Raw genomic sequence first — 16140 nt, forward strand, 5'->3', positions numbered from 1 at the left:
GTCTACATAAAACATATATAAAAATTGATCAGTGGGACAGCTTGTTTTGTATTAGTAATCCAAATGCCCCGTGAAAATACGAATTAGAAGTCAATGAAGGACTTTTGATTTTAAGAGGTCTGAGTAGGTGAGATAAGTTTAAAAAGACTTGATTCAGAAATGTGTTTTAAATTTCGAACAAGACAAATTCAAAAATAGAATAAAAAGTGGTTTTAATTAAGCTTCATTTAAAAGAACAAAGTTGGTTGATTAAAAAAGGTTTAAGAAAAGACTTCCGATTACCGAACACACACGAGACCTCATTACTGACTACGGAGAACTCATATTTCTCGTGTTCAATCAAAATATATATATATATATATATATATAGAGTTAGGCTGGGGTGCTATGGATAGCATAGTGGCCTCTATGCTACGGCTCAATATTCGAGTTTTCAAAATCCAAACGGTCGATCCGAACCGTTCATCTTATTCTCCATATTAATATCTGCTTGGAGACCAAATTTTACATTTTTCTGAATTTTTTTACTATTTATTAAGTATTTTACAAAATTGTTGATCCAACGGTGGCTGCACAAAACAGTAAAACCGTTGGATTAGCGATTTTCAAAGTGGCTTAATAAATAATAAAAAAATTCAGAAAATTATAAAATTTGGTCTCCAAGCAGATATTAATATGGAGAATAAGATGAACGGTTCGGATCGACCGTTTAGATTTTGAAAACTCGAATATTGAGCCGTAGCATAGAGGCCACTATGCTATCCATAGCACCCAGCCTAACTCTATATATATATATATATATATATATATATATATAGAGTTAGGCTGGGTGCTATGGATAGCATAGTGGCCTCCCGTGCTACGGCTCAATATTTAAGTTTTCAAAATCCAAACGGTCGATCCGAACCGTTCATCTTATTCTTCATATTAATATCTGCTTGGAGACCAAATTTTATAATTTTCTGAATTTTTTTACTATTTATTAAGCCACTTTGAAAATCGCTAATCCAACGGTTTTACTGTTTTGTGCAGCCACCGTTGGATCAACAATTTTGTAAAATACTTAATAAATAGTAAAAAAATTCAGAAAAATGTAAAATTTGGTCTCCAAGCAGATATTAATATGGAGAATAAGATGAACGGTTCGGATCGACCGTTTGGATTTTGAAAACTCGAATATTGAGCCGTAGCATAGAGGCCTCTATGCTATCCATAGCACCCCAGCCTAACTCTATATATATATATATATATATATATATATATATCGTGTTTATCCAAATGACTCAAAAGCTGCTCTGGGGCCTTCGCTGTGTTACTATCTAGTATCTAGCAATAATGCGGTGTGTAGCATCAAGAAAAAAAACCCCAATAATTAACACTCTTTTTATCCCAAAAAAGGTTGCTGTATGAGTGCTTTACAACCAATTTATACCAGTGCTTTTTTTCAAATTGGATGTAAACTTATATAGATTCAAATCTGCTTTTATTTTTCAGAATAGGAGGATATCATTTTTCTCTCTTTTCAAAAGCAGTAGAGAATGGAGTCCGCTATACTAAAAAAGTGGAGTCCACTGGGATCATTGAAGATCAAAAGCCTAAATTTTGTATATAAACAACTGATTAATTGATATAAACACCTGATTTATTTATCTAGGCACCTAAAGAAAAAAAGTGTGCTCATTTCTCAAGAAAAGGAGCAGATTTGGATTCCAATTATATGATTATTTAAATGACAGAGTTCTCTTTCTCTTATCATTAATAATGAGATACATGAATAATTTAACATTTGTAGATTATTCATTTTAAGTATTTATTTCTGATGAAATGGACTTTCAAAAAACAAATTAAGAAGTTTATTAATAATTCTTAATTATGTGGAATTATCGATCTTGAATTATTCGTAGAATTTATTTTCTTTCTTGAACATTAAACATATATAGAACAGACTATTTTTTAATTAGAGGGGTGATCACTTAATAATTTTTTTATGTTGACAATTTTGATAATCTTTAAAAATCAAAATTTTTAATTTTTAATCCAACTTTAAGGATGTATTCATATATGACGTCTATAACATATGAAGAGATGATTTGATGTATCTTTTATAAGACACGAGGTGATTTAAAAATTCAATAATCTTGAAAGGTCATATTTGATTGTGAAGTAAAGTTAATTACTCTGAATTAAATAGTTTACTTCAAGTTAAAGTAAATTAAAATAATTATGTTTGATTGGAGCTTTATGAAGTAAACTTATGAAGAGAGAAAAAATTATAGCATAATGTTACTCTAATCAGAGGCGGGTATGGTATTGATCTCATTTTTATTTTTTTATTTTTAGTGTTATGTATAATTTTCTATATAATTTATAGTAAAATGTCATAGATAGTGTAAAATAGTCTCCATTCTTAATATGAAAATTTTATATGATTGAGTCATATTATGTGTATGATCCTCATATATATATGAGGAGGGATCAAGTTACAACATTTTTTGAGCTACAACAAGTTACAACAAGCATTATTTACATTTTCAAAGTCCAAATCGTCGATCCAAACCATTAGATGTGATCGGATGACACCGTATATTTTCAAAGTCCAAACGGTCAATCCAAACTGTTCAACTTGATGGATATGTTAAAATGTGCTTGCATATCAAATTTTACATTTTTCTGAATTTTTTTACTATTTATTAAGATGGGTACAACAATTCAACGGTTTGAATATGGCGATTATGTTAAATACTTAATAAATAGTAAAAAAATTCCAAAAAATATAAAATTTGATCTGCAAGCACATTTTAACATATCCATCAAGTTGAACGGTTTGGATCGACCGTTTGGGCTTTAAAAACTTTGAAAATGCATGATGTTATCCGATGTCACCAAAAAAGGGTGTCATCCGATCCCTCCTCATATATATATAGGATTTGGCTAATATGCTATGGGTTGCATAGAGGCCTCCCGTGCTACGGCTCAATATTCGAGTTTTTAAAATCCTAACGGTTGATCCAAACCGTTCAGCTTGTTCTCCATATTAATATGTGTTTGGAGACCAAATTTTACATTTTTTGAAAAAAATTTACTATTTTTTAGATTTATTGAATATCGCTGTTTTTTATGGTCCAAATTTGTCTGAAAAACAACGATTTTCAATAAATCTAAAGTATGTTAGGTACAAGTACTTGACATGAATTATTTATACATGCATTACCAGATATAAATATTTGAATGAGGAGATATGAATACTTATACGACAAGATATTCACGACTATGTATGAATACTTGCATGATGAGATATGAATACTTGCATGACAGACAACCCGAAAGTACGTCATCATGGATCTCATTTGAAAGAGAAAATTACGTAGAAGACGTCCATGGTTTTAGATTTTTAAATTTTCTCACAGATTGTTAGAGATATTGATGAGATTGAATGGAGGAAAAAAATCCAACTCTAAAAACGTGTAGAAGATGTGTGTATGATGTGTCCAGTTTTTTGTTCGAAATACTTGGTATCTTAGGTATGAATACTTGATATATTATATATTAACACTTGAGTGCATAGGTATCCATATTTGCACGCGTCAGTTATAAAATTTATCAAATATTAAGTGGTCCCCTAAGTAATTAATGAAGTACAATTAGTTAATGGTCCCTACAAGTAGTTATTGACTCGGGGATGAATGGGGGAAATTGACTGGGGGATAATTAGTCGATCCCTATAATATAATATAGTAAGATAACAAATAAAATTATATTTATTTAGATCAAAGTAAATGATCAATATATGACGAAATTATAAATTTAGATTAATGCTAAGCTTGATGGCATGAAAGTAAATAATTAATGTCTGACTAATCGGTTCAATCGGACTGATTGAATCGGTAATTTTTGTAAAACCGAAATGATCGATAATTTGACTTACACATTAATTGGGGCGAGGGTTAGAATAATTTAGCGTAGATTTTAATTAGTTTAAATTACGTGATCACAAATCAGTCAACTCCGTACTAGTCCGACCCGTGGGCCGATCCGACTGACCCGCAGTTCGGAGCATACGCGGAGCACGCTGATTATTAGAGACAGAGACTCCATCCCTACAGGTGTGGGATATCTGAATTATTTTCTTTCGTGGGCGTACTCTTACCAGTCGATCCATCTGACTTGACATCCGCACTTTATTTTAAGTAGTTGCATTAAAACTATAGAGCGTGTTTATCCTTTCCGCACTGTAGGTAGAATTGCATAAACCCTGAAAAACCTAAATTTACTGTATTTTAGGAGTAGATTAATTAAATAATATTATAATTATATTATTAGAATATTAGATTATTAGTTGTCTCCTTCTCGTGGAAGACAATATATTATTATTATATTATGTGCATATGCATGCATTGGTGAGAGCTGAGCAGAGCCGAGTGACTTTGTTCCGTCTTGGTGTCACTTGGCATGGGACGGCCTGACAGTCACTGAGCTGAGGATCACTTGATCCTTGGATGGCTTTAGGATTATATTATATTATATGTATAAACTTTGATTATATATCATTTTTCGATCATTTTACTATTTGACGTGAGCAGTTCTGATCTCGAGTTCTGTGGCACGATACGATTCGGGTATTTATTCCTTCCCTACATTAGGAGCTACTTTGCCTAGAACGGAAGTTCCCAAGGCCCAATGCGGGTCTTGAGGAATGAAGTGCAAGTGCATAAGGTCGGCGAGCCTTGATGCACTGGATCGAGCTCGAGTCGAGCCCCTGATTCCTATTGGTCTGGCCGGAGGATAGAGTTCTCTCCTGCTCATGAGGGAAGAGATTAACTTTTTACGACTTGCATTATATGATTTCTCCTATTGGATATGTTTGGGTGATGAATCGTTAGGCGAGATGACACACCGGATTTTGATATAACCATCGGCTAGTGTGCTATTATCTTGTGGAGCAATGCTCGATGTCACTAGGCAACGTGTATCATTGCACTCTGATCACAGTCCTTGGATTATATTGTTTGGATCTTTTGATCCTATTGGCACGGCACGGGGTGATTACTTTATCCATATTATTATTATTATTATTGTATTTGGGCACACAGTGGAAGGAGTACTGGATTCCGACTTGATTTATATCCGATATTATACCTTGATTTTATTTTGGGTTTATTTCGCATGTTGGCATAATAGAATAATCGCATCATGACATCATTCAAAAGTATTGTAAACTCTATTAGTTATTAATATAGGTTCACACATGTGCATATTTTTAAATATATTCATTTCATAAATAAAAGTGCTTTGACCGTAGAGGATCCCTGAAGGGGATAATTCTGGGTCACATACTGGGCGATTCGTCGCTCACCCACAAGTTGTTTCGTGGGTTTTAGGTACAGGCTCTGGCGGTCCACAGCAGGAGACGTCAGGAGCTGTCCCCGAGGGTCATACCACTTGACTTGGTTAGGGTTAGGCTTTTGATTAGGTTTACGAGTCCCGTATTTCTTGTGTTATATATACAGGCTTGATAGATCATGTATCCCCTTCTATAGATTGTGTTATTTGGATCCGAGATGGATCGAATATTATGATATGTATGTGTATGTTTATTTATTTGCTATGTGACCGATGCTGGACATTTATATTATTTTGCTTCCGCTGCTGTTTGATTTATTATTTATGATTAGCCTTGCGTGCTTAATGATTAATTAAGCACGAGGCGAGGTTGATCACACCTTAATTCAGAATTCCTGGTTTGGGGTGTGACAGTTTGCTTTAAGACTCTTTATTGTCAAGTAATGCTACAATTATTTTTTTAACAATAGCGATGATATCACAAAAGTACGTCATCTAAGTAAGTTTTTTCCTTATTAATTAGGATGTGTTATATAAATTATTTTGTTTTATTAATTACTGCCTCTCATTTTGGGATTAAATTCTGTGTTAATTGAATGTTCAACATTAAAAGGGAGATCTCAATAAATGAAAATGCTTCTGTCTCCAGGAGCTAAACATTTTCAACGGTAGCCTCACAGAAATAGTTAATATAGCTATAAAATAATATTAACTGTATCAATGAAACATTTTCAAGGGTATAGTAGCCAAGTATTTCTGTGGGCCTAATATAAATATAATAACCAAAACATTTCCAAGGGTAGCTCATGGAAATAATATGTGTTACAACTTCCAAAACATTTCCAAGGGCATGGGGTCAACTATTTCCAAGGGCCATCAATAAAAAATAGTATTTGATTTGTTTGGCGGGTCATGGCTCATCCAAAAGTATTTATGAGGGCAGACATGAGACATTTCTAAGGGCGGACAACAGGGCTTTTCCATCCGCAACAATTTCTGTCGGCCTACCGTTGGAAATTTTAAGTGTGTCAGAAGTGCGTCAGAAAACACCATTTTATTTCTGACGGCCTCTCTTACCCTTAGAAAAAGCTAAACTTACCTTCAGAAAAAGTGCAGATTCTAGTAGTGAATTTTGTGTGGTGCACTGTATGTAGTCTATATTCTTTTTTTTTGCAGAACCAATCAGTTGTTACATTAATTTTTTTTGATGAAAATTAATGTAATTTATATTATTAAAATTTATGTGATAATATAATTAATTATTTGACATTGATATTTCATTTTGAAGTCATTTTGACTATTGAATTTTTTTATACAATCATGCATGATGCATCAATGACTTGTGCCATATAATAATATACATAGGACTTGAACCCTTGTTGTGTGGGGTTGTGAAGGAACGGATACGAACATCAGCATTTGGTCAATCAGAATCGTTAAAATGAAAGAATGTCATATTAATTTCACCATTATAAAATTTGATACAATTCGGGATTCATTTACTAGTTCATCAAAGCAAAACAATATAGCAACATCGCACAGCCGTAAATAGTTTACGTTGGATCAAGACTTACAGTTGTCGGGCCTTCGGCACTTTTACGTTATTAATGTTCCATGTTATATCTTGATCATTTTAAAAATTATTACATGTCATTTAATTACAGACCCACCGTTGGATGATCATGCAGAAATGAACGGTCTGCATTCCATTTAACAATTTGATGCCATTAATAATAATAAAATTGTACAAAATTGATCATAGTAGAGTTGATTTGGCCATACAAACACAAATAAATAATTTTTATATTTTTCACATTTTTCTTAATATTTATCCGTGTACATGCATTATCAAACAGAAAAGAAAATAAATGGTAGCCGTTTGATGGTTGATAGACCATCAATATGGTTGGCAGAACCAACTTTGAAAAAAAAAGTATCAGGATCGGTTTTTTTATAAAAAACCGATCCTGATACTTTTTTTTCAAAGTTGGTTCTGCCAAAAAAAAAATTAGTATCATGATCGATTTTTTATAAAAAACCGATCATGATACTATTAGGATCGGATTTTTTATAAACAACCGATCCTAATACTATTTTTTTTCAAAGTTGGTAAAAAAATAGTATCAGGATCGGTTTTTTATAAACAACCGATCTTAATGATAACTCCCTATATAACCTACTTAAGGTTCTTCTTATTTTTATTTCGCGCCTCTCATTTTCAACTTAGCGTCTCTCTCTGTGTGTCTCTGTATCTCCCTCTCAAATCCTCAGTACTCTTTGTCTCTCTCTCTCTATCTCTGCCTCTCCCTCTCCTCCGTGTCTCTCTCTCTCTTTCTCTCTGTTTCTTCCTCTCAAAGCCGAGCCTCTCGCACCTCCGGCTCAATTGTGTCAGTTTTTAATTTTTTTTATTGTTTCAAAAATTAATTAAGGGTGTTTGTATATTGTTTTACAGTCTTGAGGACATCTCACTCAAGACTCTTAATCATCCGGCCGATCAACTATCATGGTATTAGCCGGTTTTAATTTTTAATTTTTTTATAAAAAAACCGATCCTGATACTAATTTTTTTTTTTTGACAGAACCAACTTTGAAAAAAAAAAGTATCCGGATCGGTTTTTTATAAACAACCGATCCTAATGATAACTCTCTATATAATCTGCTTAGAGTTCTGCTTATTTTCATTTCCCGCCTCTCATTTTCAACTTAGCGTCTCTGTCTCTATGTCTCTGTATCTCCCTCTCAAATCCTCACTACTCTTTGTTTCTCTCTCTCTCTCTGTCTCCGTCTCTCCCTCTCCTCCGTGTCTCTCTATCTCTTTCTCTCCGTCTCTTCCTCTCAAAGCCGAGCCTCTCGCACTTCCGGCTCAATTGTGTCAGTTTTTAATTTTTTTTATTGTTTCAAAAATTAATTAATGGTGTTTGTATATTGTTTTACAGTCTGGAGGACATCTCTCTCAAGTTACTTAATCATCCGGCCGATCAACTATCATGGTATTAGCTTTATCTAATTTTCTCATTATTATACTTTTAAAACACATTTTTTTTGTATTTTTTATTGGAAAATATTTTTCTATCTAATTGTTACCTTTGTTTTTGTTTTTTAGGGTCTTTTTTAATCTCAAGTGATGTGATTGCAAAAGAGATAATTATTGATTTTTTTATTGTTGTGCTTTACATTAATTGCATAAATGTGTATATTGCATAAATGTGTGTTAATTGAAGAAATAGCCCAATTAGTCACTTGTATGTTTGTTAATTAATTTTTTTTTGGATTTAAATTTCTTGTTATAATATGTAATGCTTCACAAAACTTTGTATGAACATGAATTTTTTGTAATAGTTTAAGATGTGTATGATAATTAATTTAGGATGTGTATATGATATTTGATTATTACTTCTTATTGTGCAAAAAAAAAAAATTTAGGGTGCTGGCTAGCAAAATATATATGGAAGCTAGTCAAATAAATAAAAATATTTTTTTTTAGCTTCAATAAAACATCAGGATCGGTTATTTTAAACAACCGATCCAGATTACTACTATTAGGATCGGTTGTTTACAATAACCGATCCTAATTCTAAAAAAAAAAAAAACTTTTAGGATCGGTTATTAAAAAATAACCGATCCTAAAAGTTTTTTTTTTTTTTTCAGATCCTAATTCTAAAAATTAAAAAAAAAAACTTTTAGGATCGGTTATAAAAATAACCGATCCTAAAAGTTTTTTTTTTTTTTAGAGAATTATATTAAGATCGGTTTTACAAGAAAAACCGATCCAGATACTTAACTATCAAGATCGGTTTTTATGTAGAACCGATCCTGATAGACTCATCTGGATCGGTTTTAATGAAATCCGATACTAATTGTTTTTTTTTAATTGGTATTAAAAAACGGGGGGGAAAATATTAGGATCCGTTCTCCGATATAACCGATCTAGATAAGTACTTATTAAGATCGGTTGGGTAAACCGATCCTGATAGTATCAGTATCGCCTTCATCAAGATCGGTTATATTCCAATACTAATAGGCTTATATAACCGATCCTGATTCCTTATTTTCCACTAGTGCCTCAATGACCTTTTGCGCTACACTTCAGCATTTGTAATACCTGTGGCTGAGCATCATGATCCCTCTGACAGCCCTCATCATGTGCATGTAGCTGGTGAGGTGCTTGCCAATGGAACTGCTGTGCATTATCCGAGCGAGCATGGTGCGTTCTTTATGTTATTTGTTACTTGTGCCATGTCTGATTGATTTGCATTTAGCAAATAATTCATGCTTGTTCAGGTTGCTGCTTTATAAATGGTTGAGAGTTAATAAAATGTCTGCTATTATCTGTTGGCTTGCCATAAATGTTCGATTTCCACCTTATTGCATTTAGCAAATATTATTCGCATTTTTTTTTTCGGGATGGGACCTCTAAACCCGTCTGGTTGTTTTTTTTTTTTTTACAGCGAAGTGGATTAAGTTGGTTAAGCAGGGATGTAACCCGGACGGGATAATTAGACCCGTCCGGTGGATAGGTTTACACAACCCGTTATACCTATATTTCGAAAATAATCAAAAGTAATCTCATATTTCGATATTTTTTTTTATTTTATTTCTATTAATAAAAAAATTCGGGAGGATCAAAGCTCACAATTTTTTTTTGTTTTTATTACGATTTTTAAAATCATTAACAACAATATATTAATCTTTAAATTTTTTGACAATACTATAATATATACCTTCAAAACACATGCATTTACAAGTTATTCTGAACTCATATATTTAGACAGTATGTAAAATTGGCCAAGTTGGATCGGCTGACAACGGGCCCGGCCGCCCCGGTGTACATACAATGTTTCAAGTGAAAATCCAAGAAATTAGTGTGAATCGACCGATTTACCCAATTTTTTGTCCGGATAGGACTGAAAATTGGATTTGAACTGATTTTTCGAAAAGCATACTACATTTGAAGAATACAACTAGGGTGTTCTTAAGAATAGAGCTGATTTTATCTCAAAATTTGCTCTTCATGTCTTTTGACTAGAAGATGGATGTGCTCAATCTCAAGTAGAACTTGGGTGTTTTTAAGTTCACGAAGCCTCTTGGTGAACTCAAGTCTAAAACTCATCAAATTGACTTTAAATTACAAATTCGAACTGTTGAAATCTGCTTACCTTACAAGTGATGTGTCTACATATGAAAATTTTAAACATTCAAATTAATTTAGTATAAAGTAAGCTGTCAAAATTTTAAACATTCAAATTCATTTTTTGAACGTTTTTTTTATCACTAGACTCTATGCAAAATTAATTTTAAAATTAAATATTTTTACATGTAGACGCATCACTCGTAAAGTATGAGGGTTTTAACGGTTCAAATTAGTCATTAGAAACCGATTCAATGGATTTTAAACTTGAGTTCACCAAAGAATTTGGTGAACTTAAGAACACCTTAGTTCTACTCCTCAATCTCTGCATATTTCTTTGTTGTTTGTTGAAGAACTTTTATGTTTTTCAACACAGTTGCTGCACAAGATCTAGCACAACACATTCTGGACAAGAATAGTGTGGAGTGGACACCTCTTGCGGATATTTTTATTATAGAAATTAATAAAATAAGAAATTCCGAAAATAGAAAAAAAGTATGATTTAGAATATCTATATAAATATTAGGACCAACGCTCGCAATTCAAACATTTAGATCAGATTCAATGATCCCGATCTAATATTAAATTTTTTTTTTCATTTCGCATAATTTTCAAATTTGCTGTAAGATTCTAAGCCACAGACAATCAAGGAGTCCTATCCAAAAGGAATAATTTTAGGATAGTAGAAGAAGAAGAAATATTTTCACCAGAAAATGAAAAATTAAAACCGGCAAATTTAACTTAATTAGCATAAACATTGCAATCTTTAAGTACTTGATATATCTTTGACGAGGGACAAGAATTTATAGAAGTATGTCTTCAACAAATCTGAAAAATCTCATATATTGATGGAACCTATGGGAGCGTTAGAAACTGGATTCCGGTAAAGTCCACAATTATGCAATTGAGCCTCAACTTTGAATTCTAGTAACACGAAAACTTAAGTTTTCCATGTCTTGAAGAATACTTTAATTTTTCTTCAGTTTCTTTGTCATTAAACCACCAAGGAAAAATAAATTAATGGAAATCCCAAAAAACACACCAAGGAAAAGAAAGGTAAAAACCCCATAAGCCATTTGGGCTGCATCAAGCCATTTTGTTCTCTTTCATAGCAGAGAGAAATTGCCACGAAAGACCTATTTTTCCTCTGAAGCATCAAAATCAATTACTGGTTTACTGGTAAGAGGTTCTAGATGAACTGCACCAAAGCTGTACACGTCACTCTTGTCAGTTAATTGGCATGACTGCAAGTATTCTTGGTCTAGGTACCCACATTTTCCTTGCACAAGCGTGGAAAATTGAGATTCATCGGTTGAAAACTTGATGTCTCTGTGGAAGATTGGTGGCGATGCCATGTAGCACAAGTAGCATAGGAAAAGTGCTTCATCGGTTGGAGACTAGAAGAACGCGCTCACTTCAAATTTTACTTTTAAATTTCAAATTATTAAAGTTTATAAAAATGAAGACATAATAAAGATATAAAAAATAAAGACATTTGAACTCTTCTCTTCTTTAATTTATATGCACCACTCGAATTTTCTGATTGAGAGAACAAAGTCTGTCAACAAAAATATTTGACCAGCGAAAATTTAACGATTAAATTTTAATTATTACGTCTATTTTATGTGAATCATGGAAGAGAGGAATATTCAATTGATGTGTCCTATATGTCTCAATGTACTCTACACATGTGGTGTGGTTATTGTAGAAATAACAAGTACACACAAGTTGTCATACGCTGCCACCACAGTGCTGCCTCTCGAATCAATTCGATCTTAACCGTCTTTAGGAGAAGGCTTGAGTAGGATTTGATCTTCAAGTCAAAAAGGTGTAACAAATAAAAACTACGGGTAAGCACAGAGGATCAAAGCTCACAATTTTTTTTTGTTTTCATTACGATTTTTAAAACAATTAACAACAATATATTAATTTAAAACAAACACATGCATTTACAAGTTATTATGAACTCATATATTTAGACACACAGTCTGTGAAAACGGCCAAGTTGGATCGGCTGACAACGGGCCCGGCCGCCTCGGGGTACATACAATGTTTCAAGTTAAAATCCAAGGAATTAGTGTGAATCGACTGATTCACCCAATTTTTTGTCTGGATAGGTCCGAAAATTGGATTTGAACCTATTTTTCGATAGAAGATACGGTATTAATTTTGAGCTCGCGATGGCTGTCGTTTGAAGAATACAGAGACTTCAAAGAAAAGACATGAAGAGCAAATTTCCTTTTTGAGAATTGCATTTTTTGACATTCAAACACAACTATTGACGCAAGTTTTGGGCCAATCAATATATATCGGATTGTAGTGTGCCTTATTAGAAAATCGAAGCATGGATCAAACATTGTATCAAATCTAGGATCTCAGAACCAAGACTGTGGCTGACCGCGTATCTTTTAGATATCTCATACTTTGTGTGACCGACGTGTTCGATGCCTATTCGGAGATAGCGCAGGAGGCCAGGTGTCTATTTGGGAATGAGAACGGAATAGGTCCGATGTCTACTGTTGAATCCAACGAACTTCAAAATCGTTTGATGTGTATTAAAATCTGTACGTATGAAATTAAAGCAGAGTGGCACACATCGTAATGCGTATCAGACGGTAATTTAGGCCATTTAACTAAAGTAGTGCAAGAGGCCACTATATTTGAGCTTTGAGATTCGTGCAGAATGTATTTGAACGGTTGAGATTTTGCCAAAAAAAAGTCACGCAAAATATGAGATATCTCAGCTTGCTTTTTGACTAGAAGATGGATGTGCTCAATCTCGAGTAGAACTAGGGTGTTCTTAAGTTCATCAGTCCCTTCATGAATTCAAGTCTAAAATCTGTTAAATAGACTTCAAATTAATTATGAATTTGAATTGTTGAAATCCGTGTACTTTACAAGTGATATGTCTACATGTGAAAAATTTAAACATTCAGATTAATCTAGTATAAAATCAAGCTGTTAAAATTAGAAGGTTAATAAATTAGTTTTAATGGATTCATTTTTTGAACTTTTTTTATCACTAGTCTCTATGCAAAATTATTTTTTTTTACATGCAGATGCATCACTTGTAAAGTAAGTAGATTTCATTGATTCAAATTCGTCATTTAAAACTGATTTTATGGATTTCAAACTTAAGTTCACCAGAGAGCTTAGTGAACTTAAGAAAACCCTAGTTCTAATTCTCAATCTCTGCATATTTTTGTGGTGTTTGTCGAATAACTTTTATATTTTTCAACACAGTTGCCGCACGACTAGCGCAACGAATTCTGGACAAGAATAGTGTGGAGTGGACACGTCTTGCGGATATTTTTATCACAGAAATTAATAAAATAAGACATTCCGAAAATAGAAAAAAAATTATAATTGACAATATTTATATAAATATTAGGACCAACGCTCGCAGCCCCAACATTTAGAACAGATTCAATCATCCCGATCCAATATTTAATTTTTGTTTTTCAATTCGCATAATTTTCAAATTTTCTGTAAGATTCTAAGCCACAGACAATCAAGGAGTCCGATCCAAAATGTCTTCAACAAATCTAAAAAATATCATATATTGATGGAACCTAGAGCGTTAGAAACTGGATTCCGGTAAAGTCCTCGATTATGCAATTGAGCCTCAACTTTGAATTCTAGTAAAACGAAAACTTAAATTTTCCATGTCTTGAGGAATACTTTGATTTTTCTTTCTTGTTGTTGATGTATCAGTTTCTCTGTCATTAAACCACCCGCAATACAAAAAAAAAGAAACGTAAAAACACTACAAGCCATTTGGGCTGCATCAAGCCATTTTGTTCTCTTTCATAGCAGAGAGAAATCGCCAAGAAAGATTGGTGGTGATGCCGACTAGCACAAGTAGCACAGGAAAGTGCTTCTACTGATTCATGGGCAGCCCTTAGACGGGTTTCCAGTGTAATGGAAGATCTGTGTTTTTTTATCATGTATATAGTGAAATAAAGTCCCAAATTAAATGAGATGAATTGGTACACTAACATTGGAATTTGGATCTTCAACCTCTAGGGAGCAACCAAGATCTTACATTTTTTAATGGCAACCAGTTGATCTTTGACATTACCTTTATATACTGTACCCTGCCTCCCTGACCAATGATATTTGAACTATCAAAATTGTTTATTGCTTGTTCTACTTGTTAGAAAAAAAAAAAAAAAAAAAAATTGAAACTGAACCCCAGATTTGATTTAATCTCCTCTAACAAAATCCATCCACCATGCTGTTCACAGTACTTCTCTTTGACTTCAGAAAGCTTTCTTCTTTCAATTTCAATTGCCACATACATGCAAAACCCAAGAAATACTAGCAGCAAATGCCAGCACCGATTCCTACAATAGTATAAATCAGTGTATAATTAGTTTGAAGCTCAATTGCTAATTATTCCTTTTACATTGATTAAACTCATTTTTGTTTACTAATTCATACACTTATTGTTTCAAAAAGTTCTTCAGACAATGAGAAAGTCACCTTATGTTCTCATAAGTGATTCACTGCATTTAATCTAGAAATATTGCAATTTGGTTTCAGGGGAATATAGCCACACTCTATTTTTCCCATAATCTTTGTAATTTTAGACAATTTTAACTTTATTATATATTTCTATTAATTTCTACAAGAAATTGAATGGATGGAAACAAAAAAATATATAATATTAAAAAAAAGTTGAATCGGAAGAGCATTTATATGTGCCAGGTAAATTGTGGCACTTCTTGGAACTCTGGTTCTTATTGGCACATTCATCAATATCTACAAAATATATTGTACAAATAGACATAAGATAATTGTTAAAGTATATCTATCCAGAGAGTTGATTGGTAATGATGAACTAGGTAATAATTAGTTCATAATATCGATCTTCACTATTGCGATATGTTTAGTAAATTTAACAAATCATTTAAAATGCTCCTGAAAATACAATGTGTACTCTACATGGTTTAGTCTGTACTGTACTGCGGCACGAGATAAAATTGTCTGTACTTACTGTCACTAATGAGGCAAGATGACTGCTGGCACGAGATATGCCATAGAACATCTGGATGTAGCACCCAGTACCTGTACTGCGGCAATGAGAACCTCTCTGGTTATGCATAGCTGCTTGTATTGCGATGGGCTACTTCACATGTCACATTTTCAATGAACCAATCCATCAAAACAGGCACCCAGCCATTGTAAGTTTTACAGAAGTCATAATCGGTAACATAAGAAGTACCGAATGTGAATTTGTTAGTCTCCATTACTACTGCATAGTTACAACAGCTAAAGTCTGATACAGTTGAACTATTAAAGTTTTTACCAAATGCAACCTCGTAGTAATTAATCCTTGGTGGAACAGGAGTTTCACAACAACCCATACCAGAGCATGAGCCATCAGTTAGGCTATCTTGACTATAACAGACTGGCTCACAACCTGTTCGCTTCGGTACTCGTGATTTCTGTATAACCCAACAAAGTATTGCTGTAAGCAAGTGTGTGCATCCAATTTCCACGAACTTATTGTGAAGATGTGAGATTCTGCATGGTGTAAATATGTAGTTTAAGTACCTTGTGTGCCATGTGATGTTTCCTGTTGTGTTCTTGAAACACTGCCAACAGATTGGGTTGTTCATTCTTGCTTGACCAGTCCTCAGCACCTCAACATTACCACTAAGAAGCTT

This window comes from Carex rostrata, chromosome 11 (genome assembly GCF_964058835.1).
Source record: "Carex rostrata chromosome 11, lpCarRost1.2, whole genome shotgun sequence".
Lineage (NCBI taxonomy): Eukaryota > Viridiplantae > Streptophyta > Magnoliopsida > Poales > Cyperaceae > Carex > Carex rostrata.